We start from the raw sequence: 13,107 nt of genomic DNA on the forward strand, positions 1-13,107 counted from the left end.
CCTCTGAGCTTTATGACCTGCTGCATCTGCATGTACATTTTGGCAAGAAACTGTGCATAATAAATGTCTTCAAGTTCTGAATGTTCCTGATGTTGTAGTCATGTTCCATGCTTCGAGGCTTTCTCCAGTGCCATGATAAACTGGTCATTAGGGACTGTCTGACACTGACCTGAGCACAATAGCAGTCCACCCAGTTTTTGACTTTTGAAACTCTAGCCAGCCTCCTGCCATTCACTCACTCTATTTGGCTTATTGTGTAATACTTTGCTGAAAGATTCAACTTAACTTAAACAGCTATCCACCACTTAGACACCTGCACTTTGATTTGCTCTGTCAGGGCTGGGGATTGAACTCAAAGGCCTGGTCAGTGGCATAATGGATGTGTGCACTGTTTAGTAGGATTCTCATTATTGCTCTCCTACTCTTCATAGCATAGACAATTTAATGTTGGCAGTTTAATTGTGTATTTCTTAACATGTTCTATGGTTCTAACCAGCATGGATGTTGAATTGAACATTCAGTTGCTGTAATTGGAAATGTATGTTAAGATGTTGCCTTTGGGAGTCTTGCATTTTGGCTACATGAGGAAGCCTTGCATTTTGTGCAGATGTGTCTCCTAATCATATAAACCCACTTATTGGCTTTGGCATGTTTATTCAGTCCCAGCTTCATAAATTTGAGTATTGTGGCCCTAAAACTCACCACTGAACATCTGTTTCATCCTTTTGTAGTGTTTGTGGAATTGGTGATAATTTGTTCATTGGTGTATTGACTATCAGGTAGAGGTTGAAAACTAGGCCACTTGGTAATTGTCACCCTGGCTTTTCTTAGTAAAATGATCACCTGGGGTTTTAAGCTCAGTTATGGGCTTGAGCAGTTAATCTAACTTGATACTTGTGAAAGTATGCATTGTTGGAGGTGCTGTCCTTTAGGGCAACATGTTAAACTGAGGCCCTGTTTTCATGTCTGGATTGATTTTTTTAAAAAAAACTTCCACAGCATTCTTTGAAGAAGTACAGGGGAGTTATCCGGTTGTCCTTGCTAACATTCATCTCCCCAAAGAATACCATGAGAACAGATTAACTGGTTGCTGATTTGTTTTGCCTTTTATGGAAGCTTGCATAAGTTGGCTATCACGGTTACCTAATTTAAGAATGATCTGTTGACCATGAAATGCACTGGGGCCTCTGAGGATGTGGTGAGGTGCAAGATAAATCCCAAGTACTCTATTTCTGACAATTGTGTTAATACTGATGTTGGATAATTGCCAGCTAATTCAGTTTTAGTTAATTTGTTACAACAACTTGCATTTGTACAGGACTTTTAACATCAATAAACATCCCAGAGGAAAATGGATAAAGTACTGAGTCTTTGCAGGAAGTTTGACAGTGGCCAAAACATAGCTGATGGGATGTAATTTGGATAAGTTTCTTTTATCAGTTAAGTTGGAAGTAGAGAGAACAACAACCCTCGAGAGAATTCCAGATGGGAATACTGAAGCAGCTAAAGACTTGGCTGTGAATGTGAAGCATAGGAAATGGAGGTACAGGAAATCAGAGTGAGGATGCTGAAGGACAAGATATGCAATATAGAGAAGGTTGGTGTTTGGGATACTATGAGCATTTTCAAGTTCCTCTGTTGGAGGAATGGAGAGCCAGTGGAGATCAGCAAAAGGCGTGGTTCTGCTGAGAGGGCTGAATGTGTCTCAGGATACAAGTGGTATTTGGGCATCTTAGAATTTGAGGGTGGAAATGGTGAGAAGATTGATAGAAATGGAGCTCAGCAATGGTGGACGTATGTTTGAGATAGGAGGCAGAGTGACTCTTGTGGAAGTGATCTTTATCGATGATGGGATTTTTAGCACCATTTGAGCTTGTGTGCCACTTGAACTGCTTTCCCTTCCTTGGCTGAAGATTTTGAGTTTGGGAGCCACAGATGTCCAAGATAGGCAACCACGTTTTATAAGTAATTTTAAGATACTTTATTAAGAAGTGATAGTTAACACATTATATTTAAACTAAACAGGCAGGAAAAGCATACAACCTGTGACAAATGGGAGTGGTTCACTGATCCCAGAGGATGACCGGAGTGAGAGTATGTTGATCCTGGCAGCATTCTGCTCTCTAGCTGAAGTGTTAGGGAACTCTTCCCTCAGTCTTCCTCCATCTTTCCTGGTCCATATTCCATCTGAAGAAGGTGGTTGCCTGATGAGGGCTGCCACATGGCAACTCATGAGTGTACTTTTTATATTTCTATGGATTGGTAGTTTAACTATGTCAATCACTTGTATAAACCTTTCTAACAGGACAGGTACCCAAGATGTCAGGATGGGCACCTGCCCCCTCATCTACCACGTAAGTTGAGGTCACTTTTTAGTTTACCTCATGCTGAGGACCACTTGTTAGCCCTTATCAGAGATGCACAAGGTGCCAGAAAACTCCCAGCTATCAGTTCTGGAATGTGTATCATCTTAGTTTTGCCTTAGTCTCTGGCTACTAAGAATGTTTGTTTTGTTTTTTTTTTGGAGAGAAAAAGAAGACATACCATCTTCAGCTAAGCATTCTTAAAGACACCATTCCTTGCAATCAGGTTGAACCATAGCAATAATGTTGAGCTGACAGCAACTTGGGGCTTTCCTGTGTTCACTTGAAATAAATTCAGACACATCAAGATTTGATGATAGGCAGCCATTCTTACAAGTAGAAGTGATCGAGTTTTTCGAGGAAGTGACAAAGATGATTGACGATGGAAGAGCAGTGGATGTTATATACATGGATTTCAGTAAGCCTTTGACAAGGTCCCTCATGGCAGACTGGTACAGAAGGTAAAGTCGCACGCGGTCAGAGGTGAGCTGGCAGGATGGATACAGAATTGGCTTGGTCATAGAAGACAGAGGGTAGCAGTGGAAGGGTGCTTTTCTGAATGGAGAGCTGTGAGTAGTGGAGTTCCATAGGGATCGTTGCCGGGACCTTTGTAGTTTGTGGTATACATAAATGATTTGGAGGAAACTGTAACTGGGCTCATTAGTAAGTTTGCAGACAACACTAAGGTTAGAGGAGATGCAGATAGTAAAGAGGATTGTCAAAGAATACAACGGGATATAGATCATTTGGAGACTTGGGTGGAGAAATGGCAGAAGGAGTTTAATCCGGACAAATGCGAGGTAATGCATTTTGGAAGGTCTAATACAGGCAGGAATTATACAGTAAATGGCAGAACCCTTAAGTGCATTGACGGGCAGAGGGATCTGGGTGTACAGGTCCACAGGTCACTGAAAGTGGCAATGCAGGTGGATAAGGTAGTCAGGAAGCCATATGGCATGCTTGCCTTCATTGGCAGGGGTATTGAGTATAAAAGCTGGGAAGTCATGCTACAGCTGTATAGAACCTTGGTTAGGCCACACTTAGAATATTGCGTGCAATTCTGGTCACCACATTACCAGAAGGATATGGAGGCATTGGAGAGGGTGCAGAGGAGGTTTACCAGGATGCTGCCTGGTCTGGAGGTTATTAGCTATGAGGAGAGGTTGGAGAAACTCGGATTGTTCTCACTAGAGCGACAGAGATTGAGGGGCAACTTGATAGAAATTTACAAAATTATGAGTGGCATGGACAGAGTAGATAGTCAGAAGCTTTTTCCCAGAGTGGAAGAGTCAATTACTAGGGGACATAGATTTAAGGTGAGAGGAGAAAACTATAGAGGAGATGTGTGGGGCAAGTTTTTTACGCAGAGGGTAGTGAGTGTCTGGAATTCGCTGCCAGAGGAGGTGGTGGAAGCAGGTTAGATAGTGGTGTTTAAGAGGCAGCTTGACAAATACATGAATAGGATGGGAATAGAGGGATACGGACCCCGGAAGTGCAAAATGTTTTAGTTGATGGGGAAGATCAGCGCAGGCTTGGAGGGCCAATGTGCCTGTTCCTGTATTGTACTTTTCTTTGTTTTTTTGTTTGTTTGGTCATCGTGGGGTGTGGTGCTGGAGCAGAGCTGTGCTGTTTGTGGTAGTTAGAGGACTCTTTTATGAAGCCATACATTAGTCCTTGATTTCAGTTAATGCTCCTTTGACATTGAGGCAGATTTTTCTGCTCAAAAAATATTGTAGACTATTTTTCCCCCGCTCCCCAGGGCAGCACAAAATATGTTTTAGCAGATAGTGCCATTGGGAGTTGCAGGAGTGGGGAATACAGGCCCAGGTCTTCCAGTCAGCATGAATATATGTGCATTGCTGCTGCCGGTGAAGAATTCTGTGCCCCGACCATAGTGCGTTGTTTCAGCTGGGACTTCTGATTTCAGCTGTAGCGCAGGAGAAGACTGACTAGGAGAGGACACACCCTTTTTTACATGAGCTGCCATACTCGGACAAGTTTTTAAAGGTCTCAAGTCATTGAGTCGGTGGATGAGTGGTTAGGTCAGGGAGAGTAGTGTGAGAGAGGGTTGGATCGGAGGGTGGGCTTGTCAGGTCAGGGTGGCAGTCAGTTTGGTGGTTGGTGCTGGAAGAGAGGGTCAGGTTGGGGTGGTGACCATTAGTGGGTCGGGTTGGGGGAAAAAGTGGGAGAGAGTTAGGTCGTGGAAAAGAGAGTCAGGTAGTAGGGTGTGGTGGTGGGCGTGAGAGTCCATTCGAATGTGAGAAGGTGGTGGTGGAGGGAGAGAGAGTCCAGTCAGGTCCAGGGAATAGTTGGTCCAGGAGGGAGCAGTGGTGATTATTGGAGAGAGGGGGGCGGGGTGTCAGTTGTGGCATTCAGTTATGCTGGCTATGAGTTGGACCAGGTATTAACCAGTATAACATTTCCTGGATAATTACCTGGGTAAATCCCGTGTGTCTGGCCGAAGTCTCTGGCGCTGGGGAGGGCCGCAGGCAGCAGAAATCAGACAATTGGAAGTTTAAACTTCCCAGGCAATTTCAGCATGTGTGTGCCTGAACTTCCGCAGGGCCCTGGTGCACATCTGCTATTTGATGATCTGATTTCGATGATAAAGATCCCAGAAGATTTGGACCAAAGTCTACATGATCAGACTATGAGCAGGCTGATTGGATTGACGCCAGTTTTGTGAATCAGGTGCCTCTCTTGAGTGGATAAATAACCTACAGCTCTAACCTAGCTATATTTCAACAAATTTAAAAAAAACTTGGCTGTCTCAGTGATCTAGCAATAAGCCTTTAAAATCTGAAATACATAGCCTAGAATCCAAGCTTAGCCGTTTTACAACATGCACTATTTCCTGCAAGCCTTAATTGTACATTTGCTAATTTGTTACTTCAGTAATTTTTCAAGAGGTTTGTTGTCCAGCAGAAGTTAACAATGATAAATTGCTGTGATATTAACACATCACCTAACAGTTGCAAGAGTGAGGAGTAACATTTGGGGGTTTATTAGTCTTGTCCTTTACTGGCAAATCTGTGCTAGTGCACAGAATGATATGCACTTTAACGTACATGGAAATATGTGAAGTCCTTTGAAATCGATGAGATTAAAATGCCAAATTCCTGGCAGAGCAAATCAATATTTTATTGATTTCCTCTCCATCCTTTCTCCTCTTTTCTTCTTTCCCCATCCCAGCCCCAGAAAATTGTTTGCCGTTACTGTAAGTCAATCTTTTATTAAAACATGCCTGACAACCTTAGGAAAGGTGAAAGCTGGAAATCTAAAACTTGTCATTTGTAAGTTGACAATTTCATTAGCATTCTCAAATTGTAAGATGTGAGCTGTGCTGCAGGAGCATTGTTTGCAGTTAATCATCTGCACTTAGCTGGCAGTCTTGTATTGCCAGGCATTAATTAGTTTAAGCATAAATCTTTCAGATATCTATGCTGTGGTGTATGTTACGCAGTCCTGTTTGGAAATTATTGAGAAAACATATTTTTCCACTGGGGAGAAGCAGAGGTTGAGACTGGCTCCAGGTCCTGAATCTGCTTCTGGGGTAGGGCAAGGGGGTGGTGCGATGACAGTTACTCACCTGTGATTTCCCAAGGTGGCCAATTATTGGCCAGATGGCAGGCCAGGTTTGCCAACCAATTAGGGATGGCAGGTGGGCTCTCAAAGCTGGGGGACCAATCATAGACCTTCCAGTTGAAAGATGCAGCAGCTTGCATTAGTGGGGAAATGAGAGAGGCTGCTTTAAGATGGAAGCGCCCTCTCCAACTTTAAAAAAAAAATTAACGAAAGACAGATTTGGCATCCAGGCCTCCACTGTGAGGGGGTGGTGGGGGGCGGGTGCGGTGGGGTGAAATTGCTCTACAGGGTGGCCTGTTGCTGATTCTGCAGGCAGTCAGGGAGGATGGTCTGCTGCTGAGTGCCCATCTTCACACATCTACACTTGCCCCCACCACCTATGGGAACCTGAAGGTCAACTAGAATATTGCTCTCAATTAGGCACTTAGTGGCAGCACATTATGTGTGGATGGATAGTTCTCCCCAATTACCCCCTTCCCCACCACAAAAATGGCCTGAAATGGGGCCGAGGAACCTGTACACAGGCTGGTGGGACTATTTTTAGGCCCTGTCTGTATCTGATCCTGGCCCCAAAGGGGGCTGAAAATCCAGCCTATAGTATTGATTTTGTTTTTTGCTTCTTGTCCCTGAATCATGCTTTTGTCCTTACCTCTGTTCCATCTCTCAAGTACCTTCTGGCTTTTTTAGTTCGAGAACCTAAAAATGATTGAAGACAAGAAATGTAGTGGTTTAATTGAAGTTATTTTCAAAAAGAAAAGGGGGTTATGGTTAAAATAATGGTACTTCAGACAAATATCCATGGACTGATGGTTTCTATGCCAAATAATTAAAAGGAGTATTGAGAAAACTGCAAATGCATTAGCCTTAATTTTCAAAATCTCTTTAGATTCTATAATTGTGCCTTTGGATTGGGAACATTACAGGTGTCCTCCATTATTTGAGAGAAAGATAAACAAGGTAACTACAGAAATAAATGCATCTGTGGGGAGAGAAACATAGTTAACATATTTTACTTGTACATCTTCCAATTTACTATATCATATTCTCTGTTCACCAGGTGGTCTCCTCTCTATTGGAGGCCAAACACAGGTTGGGCAAATGATTTTGGAACAGGGCCAGTACAGATTCACTAGAAAAATAGCAGGACTTAAAGGTTTAAATTTTGAGAAAATGTTGTATAAACCTTGTTTGTAGTCCCTTGAGTTCAGAAGGTTGAGGGGTGATAGGATTGTGATGTTTAAAGTTATTAAGAGATTTGATGGGATAAATCAAGAAACTGTATCCTCCAGTGAGGAAATCCAGAACTAGAGGCATAGTCTTAAAATTAAAGGCCATTTAGGAGTGAAATCAGATTCTGAGGTGCCCAGAGCCATTTGCTGGCCACTATAGAGACTAACACATTGTCACTTGTGAGTCAGAGTCGGGCTCACTTTTAGATCTGCTTATCATATCTCATTGTTTGCCATGGACTATATCTTTTGTAAGTCCTTCCCCCTTAAGGTGATGTCATAAAGGGCTCTTTAAAGGATGGAGCAGCAGCTTAGCATAGGGTACATGTTTTACTTCAGAATGGTAAGGCTACAAGCTCTTGCATGTGAGCTATAGGACCCATCAGAGGTAAAAAGTTTGGAGGAGAGACCTGAATTGTTTAGCTGAACTGGACTCTATACTACTGGAAGAAAATGTAAGGAAAATGGGGTTCTTGAAAATAAGTCCCATTTTGAAGCTGTTATGACTACCAATTGTAGGGCTGTGGTCATCATTGTTTATTTTACAAGTTTTTTTTGTATGATTAATCATTTTCAAATTTGAAAGCATTCTATATTGGCATTTGTTTTGTGTTTCCACATGGGTGATGTGTGTTACCAGGATACAGTCATGAGTTATGGTAGTTAAACTGTTGAATGCCTGTTTGAAAGGCATGCTTTAAAAAGTCAGTGGTTTGAATCCTCACCCTAGTTTGTATATGGTAAATCTACTTTTTTGTTTCAGTTTGACTCCTATGAAAGGTACTTAATCTATAGCACTATATTTCGGTTTCAGATTAGAGGTACCAGGTGGGAATAATACTGCCTTGTGGCTCTGCTGTTGGAACTATCATTTAAGTATCATGCACTATTAGAAGACTGAATACCCAGGAGAACTATTAAGCTTTGTGAAAATAGCCATGTCAGCACGTTTTAAGGTTGGTGTCTTGCTATTAAGTTAAGTGCATGTTTTATGGCAAACACAGGCTGCTCTGACATGGGGCTTTGCAATCATAAATTTAGCAGCTTGTGTATTGCTGAAAAAGAGACATGTCTAAGCATTTTGTCTTGCACTCATCAGGACACTCGCAAGAATACCAATATAAGGGGGAAAACAGCAATTTGTTATGTGAAGAGAGTGTTGATTGGACAATGCACAATTGATGGTGACTGACAGTTAACTACCAAGCATTGTTTGAAATTTAAACCAGGTAGCTTGACCCTGATTGGTCAAGGCATTGCCCTGAGGAAAGAGTCAGCGATTGGCTGTCACTTACTTTGTGCCTGTTTAAGCTAAACAAAATATGTACAAGTTCTTTCTATATGCAAAGAGCAGGGCCCTGTGTATTAATATATGTAGCTTCCAGTACACGTGAATTCGCAACACTGCGAGCCAGATTCACATCTAATGTGGGACACTGTTTTGTGTTTTGCAAGCACGGGCTGGTTGGGCACAGTTTGTACCCTGCTCGTTGCGAACAATGGCTGGGACATGCTGTTTGATATGATTCTGCCAGTTTTTGGGGGCGCAAGGCCTACATACCTAGCATCACACTGGCACTGAAAGTCATATGCCGCGTTACTCCCATTTGTGTGATAGGCAGAACGTTTTTTTGGATTTGACAGTAGCATCCTGTTAGTGGTGAATACTACTCGTGTTGCTTCTGCAAAGTAGCAGCGTGAAACAGCTAGCTTTGACTATTGCTCAAATTTCAATTTTCAAAGAGCTAATCTATTTGGTTAAAATTAAGGAACAACAGAGAAGCTATTATGCTGTTTTATGCATTCGATAAGTTGCCAAATAATGGGAAGAAGATAGAGGAGTAAATTACATGATGATGCAAGAACATGGAATAATATTAATGAGGGACTTCAATTTTCCTAATGTAGACTTGGAAAATAACATTACGAAGGGCAAAGGGAGAGGAGTTCCTGACATGTGTAGAAAACTTTCTTGGTTGTATATTTCCAGCCCAACAAGAAAAGAAAATGGGCTGGATCTAGTTCCAGGGAATAAACTGGGACAAGTGAGCATATTACAATGGGAACGCTTTTGGGAAACAGTGATCACACTATCATTTGGGTTTAGAATAGTTATGAAAAAATATGAGAAAAAATTAAATGTGAAAATATTCAACTGGAGGACAGCTAATTTCCATGAGTTGAAAAGGGATTTAGCACAGGTGGAATGTAATCAAAGCTTGGCAGATAAAATAATTTGTATGGTGCAGTGCCCTGAACTGCTCAGTACTCCAGGTGAGGTCGTGACTCTGTCTCCTTATGTCCTGGCCCACTAGACATAAAAGCCAGAAAGTTTTCTGTAAGGGACTGGCGCATATAGGGTTAACGTGGGACTGAGTACAGTACTGCCCATACAGTGCTGTAAGAGAACTTTTGTGTGTGTGTCTGTGTGTGTGTGTATTGGGGGGGATCTTGTCAAATGTATTCTGGAAGTTTATTTTTATTCATTCATGGGTTGGCTAAGCCAGCATTTAATGCCCATCCTTAATTGGCTTTGAGAAGATGGTGGTAAGCTGACTTCTTGAGCTGCTGCTGTCCTTGTGGTGTAGGTACACCCACAGTGCTGTTAGGGAGGGAGTTCCAGGATTTTGACCCAGTGACAGTGAAGGAATATATTTCCAAGTCAGGATGGTGAATGGTTTGGAGGGCAAGTTCAGGTGGTGGTGTTCCCATGTGTTCGTTGCCCTTGTCTTTCCAGGTGGTAGTGGTCATGTGTTTGGAAGATGCTGTCTAAGGAGCCTTGATGAGTTCCTGCAGTGTAACTAGGGACTGGGCCTCCTTTCATTAGAACAAATGAGGTTGAGAGATTTGAGAAGGGTGTTCAAAATCGAGGGGGTCCTTAGAGGAATGATGTTTTTATAAATTCTTATTCCAGAGGGTTCAAAGACATTTATTAGCTTTCATGAGAATTGAGCATGCCATGATCATTGTTACTAATAATCATGCGAATGCAATGATACCTATTAATAATCATAGTGAACATATGTTGGGTACATTTATGGGACAAGGTACCAGCAAATTTACTGTGCCACAAGTTTCAAGCATTGTTAAATACTGAAGCATTTGTTCAACACCCTTCTAAATCTTTTCCCCCCCTAGTGCATATTCATAGTTTATTAGAGGATTACCTCATCCTATTATTCACTTAATGAATTTTAGTTTTAGCCAGAAGGCTTCACATTCAACTTTTCGAGGTTTTATCTTAACTGAACTGTCAGTCAAGTCATTCAATTGGAAACGGTTACAGGGGTTCTCCTACAAATGTTATGACCTGCCTTGCGAAGATGTGTCCCCCAAGAAGTTAATACCTAGGAGGATAGCTGCGGGGTCAAAGAAAGCTTGTAGTGGAATGCTTATCAGCTAATGTTTTTGTCTGGTGAACAAGACTGACTTTACCAGCCATCTAACAGAAACTTACCTAACAGCTAAACGTTCAGAATTGATCATTTCCTTACAGTTTCCATTGGAAAAATTATTTCCACTGATCATTCATTTATTAGAGTACATAAATTTATGACAGTTGAAAGAATAAGAATATGCGGAGAGTTATTGGGGCATGATCTAGTAGAAACTGGTGGAAGCAGAATCCATACAAATGGAAAATTAAGGTTTAAAAGGGAATGAGGAAGGAGCAGGGAATAGGAATGAAATGGATGACTCGTAGAGCCTGGACTGGTGCAGTAGACTGAAAGGGCTCCTCCTGTGTTGTAAAATTTGACTCTCCTAGGATGGTCTGAGTTAGTGAGTATTGATGGGCCACTTGACTGGACCGAGCTAAGAAAACAACGAAACCTAAGTAAGGAAACAAAAGATGTGTTCAGATGTCCCATTGCCACTCCCTTTGGTCTTGCACTATGAACAGTTTTGTCAGTTAATCTCTCCTGCCCTCTACCCTATTGCAGGCATTTTCTTTTGCTACTTTTTCCTAGCCTCCCCCCTATCACCTGCTCTAAACCTATTGCATTTCTAACTTTTCTTAGCTCTGAACTGAAATGTTAACCTGTGTTTCACTCTCCACAGATGCTGCCAGACCTGCTGAGTATTTCCAGCATTTTCTGTTTCCGTTTCAGATTTCCAGCATCCGCAGTCCTTTTTCCCAAAAATATACTTTGTTCACAAAATTTGTAAAGATACTTTTAATAACAGTTCAAATTTAACTTTATGTAAAATGCAGTTTGTTAACACGGTACTCTGAGGGGCCTCACTAAACTTACAATTATGGGTTATATTTGCAATATTCATTTCATGTCAAACATACAGCCAGAGGGATTTTAAATGGTTTCCAGCCTCTTGGCACATTGCTTCTGCCTTGCAGTGCAAGCCTAGTCATCCACATCAATGCAAAAGCAAGTCCTAGGAGTTTGGGTGATGTAAACCACATCTGTATGGCACCCTTTAAAAGAAATTAAATCACAAAGTGGTAAAATCGAAGGTAACAAGCATCTATGCCGTTAAAAATTGCTGATTTAAAAAAAAACATACCAATTTGTTAAACAACATGCTTATATAAAGGACTTTGTTAATGGGTTGGTCTTAAAATCCACATTTTTTGAGTTCTATCTTGATGGTCTGTCCAGAATAATGTTGACAATGTCACAATTTATGGTCAGTTTCAAAGATAACTTTACAAGTGAGATGATTCCTAGCAGTCTCATACTTATTGAAAGTTGACAACACATGACTGCATTCTCTGAGGAGTTTGAAGTGAAAATGTTGGGAATGGAATGTGGGAACTCTGCTGTCAATATTTCATGACTGACCTGTCAGTTAACTACATATACTGCCCATTTCTACTTGCACAGTACTCTTTGAACTCTTGCTATCAATACAGCACATATTTTTGGAAAATGATCAATTCTCTCCCCTCGCTCGACCAAATATGACAGACGGTGGAGGGCAAGTTAAGGGTTCAGATAGAACACCAACTTTGAACGTTTCAATTTTTCTAGTTCGTTTTTATAGCACGAACAGAATTCTTGCCATTCTAGTATTTCAGCAAAGCAGTGTCTGTTAACTGTGACAACATCAATATAATATTAAGCGTTCAAATTGTTATTATCTACCTTCACCCATATCTTGTTAAAGACCTGCCCTTTTATCAATATTTTAATAGGACATTAGTTTTTGTGCTACGTTAGAAACATCTTAATAACACAATAATATGAAAAGCTGATTCAGACACCATTTCGAATAGAGTTTTATTCTATTTGTTTTGGTCCATAAATATTTGCTTCAAAAGCGTTTTCAAAATTCCTGCAAATATTAACATATTCTCAGAGGCTTGTTGTCCTTTTTTTCAATTGGAAGTAATCTCGAGAGCAGTTATGGATGGGTAGTAAATGCTGGCTTAGCCAGTGATGTCCACGTCCCATGAATGAAAATTAAATAAAAGCTATTAAAGGAACATATACTGGAAAACGTAGAAATCCAATGGTTGAGCAAACCTATCATAGCACCATGGTACAAGAAGCCATTTAAGTGGGGGAAGTTAATAGGAATTTAGTGTAGTAGAGGACAGCATAGTCAAGGGGATAGACATAGTTCTCGCTTAGCTTAGAGTGAGAATCCAGAAGGCTGTGTTGCCTGCCTGATGCCAGGGTTCGAGACATTGCTCAGGGGTAGAGAGGAACTTGCAGTGGGAAGGGTTAGAAACAAAGAAAATAGGAGCAGGAGTAGGCCATTTGGCCCTTCAAACCTGCTCTACCATTCATTATGATCATGGCTGATCATACAACTCAATAGCATGCTCCTACTTTCTCCCCATATCCTTTGATTCCTTTTGTCCCAAGAGCTATATCTAAATGCTTCTTGAAAACATACAATGTTTTGGCCTCAACTACTTTCTGTGGTAACAAATTCCACAGGCTCACCAGTCTCTGGGTGAAGAAATT

General features: G+C 41.3%; 1 protein-coding gene across 1 annotated transcript in view; it reads left to right on the forward strand.

The window, feature by feature from the left end:
* The window catches only part of LOC121292488 (tau-tubulin kinase 2-like), a 296,782-nt gene that overhangs the window by 38,590 nt on the left and 245,085 nt on the right, over positions 1-13,107 (forward strand). The window lies entirely within an intron of this gene.

This window comes from Carcharodon carcharias, chromosome 20 (assembly GCF_017639515.1).
Source record: "Carcharodon carcharias isolate sCarCar2 chromosome 20, sCarCar2.pri, whole genome shotgun sequence".
Classification (NCBI taxonomy): domain Eukaryota; kingdom Metazoa; phylum Chordata; class Chondrichthyes; order Lamniformes; family Lamnidae; genus Carcharodon; species Carcharodon carcharias.